The sequence below is a fragment of the Cervus canadensis genome, chromosome 24 (assembly GCF_019320065.1).
Source record: "Cervus canadensis isolate Bull #8, Minnesota chromosome 24, ASM1932006v1, whole genome shotgun sequence".
Lineage (NCBI taxonomy): Eukaryota > Metazoa > Chordata > Mammalia > Artiodactyla > Cervidae > Cervus > Cervus canadensis.
Window position 1 is genome coordinate 42,092,942 of NC_057409.1, and position 11,467 is coordinate 42,104,408.

At 44.2% G+C, this 11,467-nt stretch overlaps 1 non-coding gene across 1 annotated transcript; it reads right to left on the reverse strand.

Moving 5' to 3' along the window:
• Nucleotides 1–584: 584 nt before the first annotated feature.
• On the reverse strand, nucleotides 585–691 carry LOC122426969. The gene has a single exon (XR_006265314.1). It is a non-coding gene; the product is annotated as a U6 spliceosomal RNA (small nuclear RNA).
• Between the last annotated feature and the right edge of the window lie 10,776 nt (nucleotides 692–11,467).

Sequence of the window (11,467 nt, forward strand, 5' to 3'; positions counted from 1 at the left end):
AATCAAACGACCAGGATGGCATGCTAACACCAGTTCCTACTTTTGTCCCAGCTTTGCCAAGCCAGGTGCTTCCTGCTGGCAGCCCAAAGCAGTTCTCTCATGAGCCTCAAATAATCCTGGCAGGACACTCACAGGACTATCCTGACACTAAGTACTAAGCCAGATGCCCCACTGGGACCCTTAGCACCCCAGAGACCCTGAGTCCTAGGTCTTCCTTCAAACACTGCTTCGTGGAGTCCATTCCAGCCCTAACACGCACCCCTCTGTCCCGGACCAGTCTTATCTAATACACCCTAAATACCGCAGCCAAATTAACCTCACAGGATACCTTTTCTCTTTCTCATCTCCAAAATAGTATATACATTATCAAGACCTCAAGATTTATTATATGCGAGATAAGACAAAAGATGAGGCTTAGAACTGGGTCACTTAGCCTTTCCCACCCTATCTCCTCTCAGCTCATAATGCTTGGAACCACAGTTGGAGTCAACCCATTTAAGCCTCTGCACAGTCGTCTTTGTGGTTTATGTATAGCTTATTATATAATATTGTGTATATTTTATTTTTTTTTCTTTTTTTATTTTAAAAATATGGAACGCTTCACGAATTTGCGTGTCATCCTTGCGCAGGGGCCATGCTAATCTTCTCTGCATCGTTCCAATTTTAGTATATGTGCTGCTGAAGCGAGCACTGTGTGTATTTTAAAGATTGCACTACAGACATAATCCATCTTTCCAGTTCTCCTCTGCACTCTGGGAAATGGCTTTTCCCTATTAATTGAAGGGGGACAGTCCACTTTCCCTTTTTCTGAGCTGAGGGTCTTATCATGTTCCAACCAGCACTTGCCCCCCCCCCCCGCCCACCCCCACCCTGCGCAGTCACCATCCTACTCCATCCCCAGGGGCAGAAGTTCCACCCTAGAGCACTGCGCCTCCTCTGCCCAGAGTGCCACCAGAGCACCTGCCCCATTTCTGGACTGAGAAAACGGTACCCACAACATTCTCCCACACCAATACTACCATGCATTGGTGACTGGGCAGTGTTAGCTTGGCCTCTAAAATAAACCGTCAAAGAAAACTTTATAATGAAAGATGCACCATTTTTCTGCGATTTTTTTCCTTCCTGACCCTTGCATGGGCCTCTTCCTGGCCCATGGCGATACAGACAGCCCCATACTTGCAGTATAGAGAAGACAGATGTTAGACCTGTAACCTGGCAAGTGTGACGGGAGTTCCCAAGGAGAGCGAAGAAAGCAAAGCATCGCGTGTACAAGGAGATTCCATCTAGTCTAGGGGATCAGGCGGGGCCTCCTTCTGGAAGTGACTTTTCAGCTGAGATCTATAGGATGAAGAAGAGTTACCACGACAAGCACAGTTCCAGACAGAGGGTAGGGGGTGGGCAGCTGATGCAAAAGCCTCTGTTGATGGAGAGCATGGTGCTTTCCAGAAACTAAAGGAAACTAGCATGGTTTGGACCAGGAAGAGGGTAAAAGAACTTAGATTGGAAACAGGAAAGAGACAAAGACATGAAGACCCAAAGGAAAAAGCTTGATACGAGGCAGACTTAGGAGAAACTCGTTTCTTCTGTTTACATTATGAGGCCTTCTTGATCTGTAAATACGGAGTACAGTAAAGAGGGCAAGAGGCCATCATTGCCACCAGCCATCCCCTTTCCTGCCACCCACATTCTGCTAAAATCCAGAGCCACCTCACCCCCTCCAGACAGTCCTCCCTGATTTCCCCTGCCTGCATTGCCCCTTACAGCACTTAGGGTTCCCTGCATCCCGATCAGTGGCCTTCCCTATGCCAGCCGGTGCTAAGAATAAAACACCAGGACAACAGAAAGCAGAAATTGCTCCAATTCCTGGTTCATCCCCCTTACTGTGGGAAAATGCAAGCCTCACCGGATTTTTTAAATGACGTCTTGGTCATTTAACACAGAAGGAAGGATTTCCTGGTTATGAGGAACATGTGAGCAAATGGAATCCGGGCATGCAATGCCCTCCTCACTCACAGCTGCATCTCAAGGCGAAATTTCTCCCCCTGTTCCATAGAGAGGATTATTGATAGTCACGAAAAGCACCGCATCTACCAAAAACAAAAGCAAAGAACAAACCAAAGAAATGAGAAAGGCTTTCCTGAGCATGTGGAAGGTGTGAGTAGTTTTTAAAAATCAAGTCGATCATTTTGTGTCTGCTCGTCAGATATTGTAATAAACCATACTGACCTATAGATGGCGCAAGGTGACTGATGAATAAATATCTTGTTACAGATACAGATCATAGAATCAGGCCGGTCCAACAAATCTCAGAGGCCAAGTGTTTGCGTTTTCTAGGCTTGTGACATCAGGCCAAAGACAGTTAAAGTCTAATGGCTTTTTCAAATCATCTGACTGTGTCTCCATGCTTCGTCCATCTGAGTCCTCCTAATTTTGTTCTTTTTTTTTTTTTAAATTACCAGAGCTACAGTGGTAATCTAGACTCAGTTTTCTATTTACTGTGACGGTTTAGAGAATTTACATTCCTGGGCATAATCATAAGGCCAGTACTAACACGACCCCCACTTGCAGAGCCCTTCCAGAGCGTAGGCACCTTTCTAAAGTACTCGCTTAACCACATCAACTCAGGTGACCCTCATGACAATCATGTGAGATAAGTAAATTAATCCCCTATTGATAGGTGAGGAAGCTGAAGCACAGAGAAGTTTGAAATAATTTTAATGAAGATCACACAACAAATAGTAGAGCTGGGATCCGAACACAAGCCATCTGGCTCCGGTGACCACGTTCTTGTCCACTAGACGAATGCACGCCTAGAACTATTCCTGGAGCATGAAATGAACTAAGGCCATCTTCCTCCTCCTTGATAAATCTGTGACAGGTTGGTTTGAGGTTGAACATAGGAGTGAAAACAGCTCCCTCCTGGAACTTCATGGTTCCAAGTCTCCACTGGTCAAGGGAATCCAGTATAGACCCAATAAGGCTGCAAAGGGCAGAGTCAGGGGAAGTTAGCGGAGCTCTCGTGACCAGGAGAAGGGTGGGGAATACTGCTGGTTCAGCCTCTTACATTTGTTTCCCATTTCTAAAATCAAAATTCCATCTAGCTCACTGAGGCATATAATTCACAGGAGTCCCCCAGTGAAGGCAATGGGCAGTATCAGCCTGCCAGGGATAACCTGGATCCAGAATAGGTGGCCCTTCTCCATCAGAATTTTAGTGTGTGATTTCAACAATGGCCAGTTTGTGAAGAATGAATAAAATGTAAAGTGCATTTGGTAGCATCTCAAAAAGTTAACCAGAGAATTACCACATGGGTGGAATCGGAGAAGAACTGAAAGCAGGAACTTGAACAGATATTCATACAGATGTAGATACACCAATGTTCATGGCAGAATTATTCACAGTAGTGAAACGCTGGTAACCTCTATGGTCTGAATGTTTCTGTCTCCCCAAAATTCCTACCTTGAAATCCTCATGCACAATGTGATGGTACTGAGACAGGGTCTTTAGGAGGTGAACATGTCATGAGGGTGGAGCTGCCATGAAAGGGACTAGTGTTGCCACGAAAGAGGCCCCACAGAGATCCTCCACCCCTTCCACCAGGATGAGAAGTCAGCCTCTGCAATGCAGAAGAGGACCTTCACCGGAACCAGACCCTGCTGACCCTCTGATCTTGGACTCTGAACCTCTAGAACTGTGAGAAATAAACTTCTATTCTTTATAAGCATCCCAGTCTGTGGTAATTCATTACAGCAGCCTAAATGGACTAAGACAACCCAAGTGTCCATTGACATGTAATTGAATAAACAAAATGTGGCATATCCATACAATGGAATGTTATTCAGTCATAGAAAGGAGTGAAGTACTGGTGCTTGCTGCAATGTGGATGAACTTTGAAACTATTATGCGAAGTGGAGTCAGTCACAAATAAATGTTGTATGACCACTAATACATAGTACCTAAAATATGCATAATCAAAGATGTAGAAAGTAGAAGAGAGGTTATCAGTGGCTAAGGGGAGATGGGGATGGTGATGAAGTCATTGTTTAATGGATACGGAGTTTCTGATGCAGCTGATGAAGTTCTGGAAATGGATGGTGGTCATAGTTATACAACACTTGTGAGGTACTTAATGTCACTGAATTGTACACTTAAAAAATAGCTAAAACAGTGGGACTGACCTGGTGGTCCAGTGGCCAAGACTCTGTGCTTCCGGATGCAGGGGGCGGGGTTCGATCCCTTGTCAGGGAACTAGATCCCACACGCCACAGCTAAGACCTAACACAGCCAAATAAATAATATTTTTTAAAAAAAATAGCTAAAATAGTAACTTTCAGGTTATGCAGACTTTACTACTATTAAAAAAAAAAAAACTTTTTTAAAATGTAAAGTGTCTAGGAAATTTGGGAGATATTGCCAGTTACCTAACCAATACCTAGTCTCCTCTTTTTCTTTATTAACAGAATCCAATCTGTTGTGGGCTGCGGGGAGTCCTGCTAAATTCTACGTTTCCCAGGCTCCCTGCCGATAGGGATGACCATGTGACTGTAAGCTGTGCAGTGAGAGGAAAATCTCTCTTTACTGAGTGAAACTTCTGGAAAAGTTCATTAAAAGGTGGGGGTGGGAGATGCTAATTCATCTCGCATGATCCCTTTTATCTCTGACCTTTTCCTCCTTCCGGCATGAAACCATGGGTATGATGGCTGGAACTTCAGCAGCCATCCAGAAACCATGAGGATGGAAGTCAGCACCAGGGAGGCAGAGCAGAAGGAGAGAAGGAATCTGAGACATCAAGGGCGTCGTGGAGCTGCTCCGCCTTTTGTGGAAGGCTTATCCCTGAACTTTACACATTACTTGAGAGAAAAGAGAACTCCTCTCTAGTTTAAACCCATGATTTTAAGGTCTCTGCTGCCTACCGAACACAATTATTAACTGATGCAGCACCTTAATCCCTATGGTTATTATTATTGCTAGTGATTTTATTACCAAGAAAGTATCTCCCCAGGCCAGCATTCATTTGACAATGTCATAAACACCTGTAAGTTTGGATTTGTCCTAAAATGAGCTATCCACAGGCCTAATGGGTACTCACTAGAAGCCAAAGGATCTGGTAAAACAGACCCACCTGCTTCCACAGCCACACAGGCCTTAATATAAGCTGGAGCCATCACTGCCTGTCCCTGGAAGCAGCCACGTTGCTTTGACGCGTTTCCTCCTCAGCAAGCTCCAGTGGTGAAGAGTTTTCTGCTCCACAGAGTGGAAAGAGGATCAGAAGGCATAGGCATCTTTTCCTTGCCAGAGTTAAAGGGAAGCTGAAGGCTTCTCCAACCGCCTTTCACAAGATCATGACGAACTAACCAGTATGAGCTGACTGGCTCACCATCTGAGTGAGTCACTCGGACACTTCCTCTACTTCCTCGACCTTGCCTACGCCCCAGCCCACGCCAACAACTTCCGGCTGCGGCCCCACCCTGGATTTTGCCAGCGGCAGGAACTGCTCCACCAGAATCTCCACTTCCGACATTTACTGTTATCCAGCCGCTCCCTCCTCCTCAACTCCCTCGCCTCTGTACTTCCGTTCTTTGATCTCTTGATGGCCAATCCCATGAGTATGTACATTGGTTCAAAGACGTTCAGCACTATCAAATTCAAATGCACAAGTCTTTTGACTCGGCAACCCTCTTCCTGGGCATTTATCTTACAGATCATTGGCATCTGGTCAGTAACACACATACAAGATAACATACCCAGAAGAAAGTTTGTTGTTTGGGGTTTTTTTTGTAACTTGTTGGGAAGATCCCTTGGAGTAGGACATAACAACCTATGCCACTATCTTACCTGTGAAATCTCACGGACAGAGGAGCCTGGCAGGGTACAGTCCATGGGTCCACAAACAGTTGGACACGGCTGAGCGACTGAGAGGGAACACACATGCCCATCAGACTGAATGCTAGGCACCTATTTTAAAATTGAGGCAAATCCATATGTAGTGCTATGAAAAGTTCCCCAAGATACACTTGTAAAAGACAGAGTATTTTATTTGTACCACCTATGTGGGTATAATTAACATGTATATTACCTGTATGTTTAACATATATACACATATATAAAACCCATATCTATAATATGAGTATATACATATATCTATGCCTACAATACATTTACACATACATAATCCCTACTATACTATCTCTGAAAGGATATATAAGACACTAACAATAGTAGAAAATGGAGGTGGATGGTGAGAAAGGAAGACTTATTTTTCACTCTATATTCTTTCATGCTTCAATTTTGTTCCATGTACTAATATTACCTATTCAAAACTATTTTCAAAAAAAAGTGTTCATCACAGAACTTTTCCTTTGCTCTCCTAGTCTCCTCATAGGCTTGCTGCATCCCTCACCTATGGCTCAGAGGGTTAAAAAAAGCATCTGCCTGCAATGCGGGAGACCTGAGTTCGATCCCTGGGTTGGGAAGATCCCCTGGAGAAGGAAATGGCAGCCCACTCCAGTATTCCTGCCTGGAGAATTCCATGGGGGAGGGCCTGGTGGGCTACAGTCCACGGGTTCGCAAAGAGTTGGACACGACTGAGCGACTTCACTTTCACTTTCACTTCTTTCACCTGACACAAATTCATGGTCCATCTGTAGCAGACACTTTAAACAAAAAAAAAAAAGTTAAACTTTTTATTTTGTATTGGGCTATAACCGATTAACAATGTTGTGGTAGTTGCAGATGAGTAGTGAAGGGATTCAGACATACATATACAGGTATCCATTCTCCCCCAAGCCCTCCTCTCATCCAAGCTGGCACATAGTAATAACATTGAGCAGAGTTCCATGTGTGTAGCAGACACTCTTGACGCCCAGCCTTTATCCTCCCAGGCCTTCTCTTTCATAGGCATTTCTAGACCAGACTTCCAACAGTCTCTTTGCCTGAGGCCATCTTCAGGCCACCAGAATTCTCTGTATTCACGTGTGTGGCAGCCCTCAACCCATGCGTGATTGCCCCGGAGCAGTCCTAACCAATGGCAAATGGGAAGCGATGTGCAAGGACGCTGGGGACATAACTCTAAGACGAGTTTTCACACTGGCTCCCAGAGTCCCCCTGCAGGAGTAAGCTCCCCTCACTTGTCTGCCGGGTCCTCCCTTTTCTGACTTGTCTCACTCCCCTTCTCACCTACAAGCATTTTTCCTGGACTCACCTCCCAGTAAACTTCTTGCTCTCGAATCCCTATCCCAACATCTGCCTTGAGAGATGGCAAAGAAAGATGCAGCCATTTCAACTATACCATCAATTTCTCTTGACTGTCTGTGTTCCTCCTGTGGCTAATCTACAACTGCTCTTACCCCAAACAACAAGCAGTCCAGTGCCCTTCAGAAAATCACTTAACCATGCCAACCAACTCTCTGCAAACTCAGTACTTACAAACTCAAGCTGGCTCTTCAATGCTGCTGAAAATTCCTAGTCAGCTTCTTTCTCCTTTACTGGAAGCAGTATCTTCAAACTATTATTAAACTTGAGTCTAGAGTCCTGCTTACTCTCGTCTTCTTCCTTCAGAGTCACCGTCTACTTCCCCAAGAAAAGAAAAGCATCAGCCGTTAACGCCTGGTGATTTCCATATCTAAGTATCCCACACGTGTTTATTTATTTTTCCTGATAAATTTCTTCTTTGGGATTTTCTTTGCATATGTACATAAGGTACAGATGAGGTAGGGTCACATCCTGACTGGCAGTTTACCAGTCTTGCAACTTCAAGCAATTGACTCAATCTCTCTCCTTTATAGTACAGAGATAGTAAAAGTATGGTTCACACCGTTCAATCATACTTCATATGACTATTTGAGAAGTAAATGAGTTAATATATGCAAAGCACGTAGACCAGAGCCTGAAATATTGTAAGAGCTCAGTATATCTCATGGTTTTTGTCTTTTCCAAATATTCTGCAATGAACACTTAATACTTTTGAAATAAGAACAAATGAATATTATTATACACATATAAATGGATGTTCACATATCCAAAGGTCTCTATTTCCCTATGCTAGCGCCCCCATCTGTATGTACTAACTCAGCCTCTAACTCAGTATCCTAAACCTCTGACCCACTAGTTGTCCCCCTTCTCACTTCTGTCTTCATTCTCCCCTTCTCCATTGGCTCAGCCTCAAATATACTCAATTTTTCTCATTCAAAACAATAAATTTCCTTCCACCCTGCCTTCATATAAAGTTAACTCTTTCCTGTCCCTTGCTGCCTACCTTTCTCACCTCATATTACTCACCAAAATCAGACTTTCACCCCTGCCATTCTAATAAGCTCCTCCAGCAGCAGCTTCTGATCTTACTTATCAAATTCCTTTTTTTTTTTTAGTTCTTTTCTACCAAACCTTTTCCTAAAGCACTTGAAAATATCAATTATCACCTCCTTCTGTTAACTGATTCATCATGACTTATGGAGCATTAAATGTATTATGAACTGTTTTAAGCACCAGAAATATAGTGATAAAAGACCCTCTAAGGTTGTGTTTCCCCAGGAAGCAGACCCAGAGATAGGAACTCAGTATAAGTAGCTTTTTGGGAAAGAGATCCCTGGAAACACTGATTAGTAGTGAAAAAGTGAACAGAGGAAGTGAAAAAGCCAAGCAGTATGAGTAATTCAACTCAGCCCTGCTTTGGACCTCTCCAAGACAGCAGAAAGAAAACTTCAGCACTGTCCCCCCGAGAAGGTGAGAATACAGCTATTCTGCCACCAACCCTCACTCACAAGTAACTTCCCAGCACGTGCAGCACACCTCATGTGCTAGAGGAAGCCTCAGAAAGTTACAGGTGCTGCAGGAAGAAGATGCTGGTGTCCATGGTAACGGGTGCATCAGGGGCACCAGCAGAGTCTGCTCCAAAGACTGGCAAGGTTCCTGTTCTGTGGAAAGTCCAGAGACAAAGAAAATAAATGAAAGCAAAAAATGAACAATGTGACTGCAGATAAGGCCAAATGCTATGAAGAAAATGAAACCATGTGATGAACTGGCGATTGAATGTGGATGTTACGGGTTGAATAGTGTCCCCATATCTGTTGGAGTCCTAACCTCCAGTCCCACCCTCAAGTCAGAGGGTGAACTTTTTCTTCTGGAGACAGGAGTTAATCAAGTTAAAGTGAGATCATTAGTGTGGACCTCCATCCAATATGACTGGTGTCTTCATGAAAAGGGGAAATATGGATGTACATACCCACCTAGAAGGAAGACAACGTGATGAGACACAGGGAAAAGACATCTATCTGCAAGCCGAGGAGAGAAGCCAGGAGCAGGTCCCCCCTCCCAGCTCTCAGGAAGAAACCAACCATGCCAACACCTAGATTTGGGGCATCTAACTTCCAGAAATAAGACAACAAATTTCTGTTGTTTAAGTCACCTAGTTGGTGGTACTTTATTATGGCAGGCCAAGCAAACTAATGCAGTGGGTGTTTGCTATGGAGATGGGATGCTCAGAGAAGACCTCTCTGTGGAGGTAATATTTAAGCTGAGGCCTGACCAAAGACAGAGCCAGAGTACATTGGTCTGGGGCAGAGCTCTTCAGACAAGGGGGGCAGCAAAGGCATGCTCCTGTGGAAGGGGGTGGACTTGGTACATTTAAAAGCTAGGAGGAGGGCTGTTGTGACTGGAGTTGGTGAACAAGGGGAAAATGTACAGGATGAGGTCGGAGAGCTGCGTAGGGCCAGATATGGGTCCATTTAAGTCATAATAAAAGTCTTGGGATTTTAGTGGAAGTGCAATGGGAAATCACCGAAGGATTTTCATCGGAAATGATATGATCTTCTTTGTGCCTTTGAAGAGTGTTCTGTCTTCCGAGTGGAGAACGGTCTTGGTTGAGGTGGGGACGAGATAGAAGCGGAGGGACCGCTGAGGGGGCTGTTGCAGTCACCCAGCGGAGAGGTAGGGGGGTCTTGGATCATGAGGTGGGGGAATTCTAGAGAAACAGGGAAGAAGTGAACAAATTCAGATATAAATAGGAGTTGATAAAATTTGCTGCTGAGAGGAGAGGGGCATAATCAGAAAGACACCTGTTTGCTTACTTAGGCAACTGGGCGGTGTGTGTAGTTGCTCCGTCATATCCGACCGTTTGCAACCCCATGGACTGTAGCCCCCCAGGCTTCTCTGTCCATGGAATTCTCCAGGCAAGAATACTGGAGTGGGTAGCCATTCCCTCCTCCAACTGGGTGGAAGATGAGCCATTTACTGAGATGGGGAAACCTGGAGATGACAAGTTTAAAATAAGAAGGGAGGCAAACCCTCCCCTTCCCTTGCCTTTCAGGGCACTGCTCTCCCCAGCTTTTCTCCTTCCTTCTCTATATTCTTTCTCCATTTCTTCCTGGCTCCTCTTTCTCTATTCATCCTTGCTCCCACACTCTCTCTGGATGATTTCAGCCATTCCCAAGACTCTGATAGCACCTATCTGCCAATCATTTCTGACTGTGCATGTCCAATCCAAACTCCCTTCAACATTCTTGCCCAATTTAAAAATGCACAAGGTGAAAACTGTGAATTAAGTTTTGCAACAAAAATGAGGACTCTAGACTGCGAAACATCATCTAAGATAGCTCGGAGGAGCTGCTCTGAAGAGGTGGGGAGGGGCAGATGAGGCTGTAGGTATCCATGTAATTTTGGTGAAGAGGGACATGTGCCATCAAGCACATGTTTTGGCAGGAAGTTGTTGCTAGTCATGAGGAGCAAATGCCTCCATTAATGATTTTAGTGCTTTTCTAGATGTGAGAAGATATGAGGATTTGGGCTCATAATATCCTCTCCTGAAAATATCTATCTGAAGGATTATTCTGCTAGTTTTTCCCTGAGCACAGAATGCCTCATTCCTGAACGCCTTTCAGGGTATGTTGAAGGTAAGGTCAGTGACTGTAGTGACTAGCGATTTAATCCTTGTAGAAGCAAGTGACAACTAAATGGCAAGTGACAATTTTTAGTTGATACTCCAGAACTGTATTTTCAACTGCCTTGTAGATTTCACACCTGGAAATTCAGCTAATGTGCCCATGTCTCTGTAAGTCCACTCATGCAGGCTCACCCTCAAATCTACTCATCCTGGTGGGTTCTGCAGCTCATCTCATGACTCAACCATCCGTCTGACCTCTCTTGTTCTCATCTCCTCCCACTTCCACCCCACATTTTTCCCCAAGCTCCATAATGGTTAAATGTGGTTATGACAACTGTCACTATGGAGACTTAAGAAACAGGAGAGCATTAGGCATTAGGATTTTAAACAGCATTAATGATTTAGTGGAATTGAAAATCCTGTTCTTAAAACATTACTCTGAAGTAATGTGAAATATTGTGAGGTTATCTGAAATATTTAGTGATTGGAATATGTTTTGATGAGAACATAAATCTCCTAGAGAAGAGAAAACAATCCCTCGACTAGAAATTAGGAGCCAAAATTTAAGTATAAGCTTTGTCACCTATTTGC